Source organism: Melanotaenia boesemani, chromosome 13 (genome assembly GCF_017639745.1).
Source record: "Melanotaenia boesemani isolate fMelBoe1 chromosome 13, fMelBoe1.pri, whole genome shotgun sequence".
Lineage (NCBI taxonomy): Eukaryota > Metazoa > Chordata > Actinopteri > Atheriniformes > Melanotaeniidae > Melanotaenia > Melanotaenia boesemani.
This window is the reverse complement of record NC_055694.1, coordinates 5,914,101-5,917,157: the sequence shown is the minus strand read 5'-3', so window position 1 is coordinate 5,917,157 and position 3,057 is coordinate 5,914,101.

Below are 3,057 nucleotides of genomic sequence, written 5' to 3'. Positions count from 1 at the left end.
TGGGCGCGGCCAAAAAGCAATAAAGTTCTAATAACCGACGTCACCGCGTCCGTTAACGTGAACCATTAACGTTTGATTATGATATAAAGCTATGCGGCTCCGGGCCACGATGCTGCGTAAAAAAAAAAATTACGTTATATCTGACTGTGTAATTATGTGATTTAAGAAGCCATGTACGCTTATTTGTTGTCTGAATAGTGTTCGAGCCAAACTTCAGGACCAGACTGAAGGAAGGGTGTTTTCACTCCTCATTGTTGTTTGTTTATTTTTAAAAAAAATTTTTTTTATGTGAATTGAGGAGTATTTCTGTTACTTTCCCAGTTTGAAATTAATTTTAATTTAATTATATATATACTTTTTTTTTAATTATCCATAATTTCGTCATTATTTTAATGGTACACTAAAGGATCAAAAAGGGCATTTAAAGAAAATGACTAATGTACATAACCCAGTTAAATTCAGTATCATTAAAATTAATCACCTTCCCAGTCTTTCCTGATTTTTCCACTAAGCCCCTAAACGACAGACTATGAAATGTGCAAAAAAAAGAAAAAACGAGAAAAAACAAAACAAACAAACAAACAAACAAACAAACAAACAAAAACCAACAAACAAACAAAAAAAAAACTAGTATGAATAAATAAATAAATTAAATGTTTATTATACTGAAGTAATAACTTTGTAGTTGAATAGGATCATTTATTCAGCAATGTGAATAAGATGAAACATTGCAAAAGTCACATTTCCAACAGACATGCTGCCTGAAGTGTTTTACAAACAAATACGTTAAAATAAAAAGTGCATGAAACAAAGCAATACAATAAGCCCATTTAAAACTATTAAAAACTAATTATTCTAAGTGTTCAGTATTTGATAGAACTAGTGTGATTTTTATGCCCATGTCACAGACTGTTGACAGTGTCGATGAATCTATGTAGGCAGCCTGTTTTCATGGACCCTCTAGCAAAAGTAAGCAAAATCCAGCCCTTTCATGTCAGTCAGAACCATGTTTCTATCACGTGAATGTGAACAAAAACAATGTTGATAATGTATTTCATTAAGATTTTGTTTGCATTTATTTCATGTTACTTTGCAGTATTTACTGAGGTTTGCTGGTGATGCAGCTGTGAAATCAGTTAGTTATGAAACAACATGCACACATCTGTTTGTGAGTGACGGTGCCACAAATTAGATATTTTTTTTTTTTTAGGTTTGGATTTATGTTTATTATGTTTTTATTATGAAATGTTGAAATGATTGTTACAACTAAAATGATCATCTAATGTTAAAAAGTGAAGAAAAACAAACAGTTAAAGCTATATATGTATTTTATTTACAGTTGTTTGCTTTGGGTGATGCTGCATTGTGTAACTTTTATCGCTGCTACGTGAAGACTTGCACCTCAGTTGTAACAGGAAAATGTATTTTTAGCCAGATCATCAGTTTTATCAGTTTCTTGATCAATATTTTGGCTGTTTAATTTCAGTCGTCACATCTGGTGGCTTTATGAGATATTATCACCATGGAGACGGTTGGTAAGATGATGCTGTATGAATTCTGTATTATGATCTAGTACATGTACATGCTGTCTTATAACATGCTGCATTTACTGACCCTTGGACTTCTAACATTTACCCAAGTGAAGGTCAGTCAACAGTAAATATTTGTTAGACTTTGATTGGGTTAGTTCCTATCCTAAAAGTTTAGTTATATAATGGTGCTTTTTTGCTTTCAGGCACTTTTGATTTATCTTTTTCTCAAAAACAATATGTCACAACACCTAGCCAAACCTACCTTACCTGAATTGTCCTCTTTGAGTCAAAATCTAAACATGTCCATTCACATCAATTAAAGATTTTATTAAAATCTTTATGTTTTAGTCAGATATCCCAGCAAAATGTAATTACTGCCACAAAGCAATATTAATTAAAGAAATGGATAATAGAAATAAAAAATTACTTTAGCTAACATCACCATTCTCACCTCCTAGATGTGCTGTACTGTCTTTCAAATTCATATTTAATGATTTATCTCAAAGTTTTACGCATTTACAAGTGCAAATTTGAAAGAATTGTCATTTGATATCAAAAGAGATTAAATTATTCTACTTCTTTGCCAGGAACTATTGAGAAAATACCAAGTAACAAATAGTCATATTAAAAACTGTAATTTATTCTTAATTTGTTTTAAAATAATATGTACATAGATCATGTGTTGGTAATGACAGAATGTAGTGGTAATGACGCAGTGTGTTGGTAATGACATTAAAACATGAACAAAGTAAAAACAAACAGGCAAAAAAGACAAAAAACATTTTATTTATTTAAAGGTTTTGTAAAAAAAAAACGTCATTAGAAAATTTTAAATAACATCTGAAACTCTAAAGTTAACACCTGTTTAAAATGCATCAAAATTAAATCTCATTAAAATGTATCATGTATGATCATTAGAATGTAGAAATTCATTAAACATGAAGACTTTCAAAACCTTATTTTTCAATGTGACATTTTTAAATGTTTAATATGTGTTATTTTGGATTGGAAGTATTTAAGAACTATAAACGGTAAAATTGGAATCCAATTTATGACAATAAAATGGCCTACATAAAACACAAATGTAAAAAGTTGAGCTTGTGGATAATAGTTGATTGACATGAAAAACGTAAGTGTTGCAGAACTATGCAGTGAACACAAAGTTTAAAAAAAAATTAATTAAAAATAAATAACAAGTTATGAAAATATCAGAGGCCCTCTGATCCAAAAGGAGGCATATTTTTTCCAGACTTTCGGATCAATCATCATGTGTCTTATTGACTGGCTGGGGCTCAGGAACAAGGCTCAGGACATCTAATCTATAACACAGTATGACATCTCTCATTGGCCAGAAGAATCTATTTAATCCAATCTGATGCATGGTGTTCACCAAAGTAGTACTGTCAGAGTTCACTTCTTGGATGACTTCTGGGTAAACATCCCCATCATAGATCACCGCACCCCACTTTCCGATGAAGGCCTCTGTCACTTCCACACCTACAGTTTCTTGATCCTGTTTGGTTTT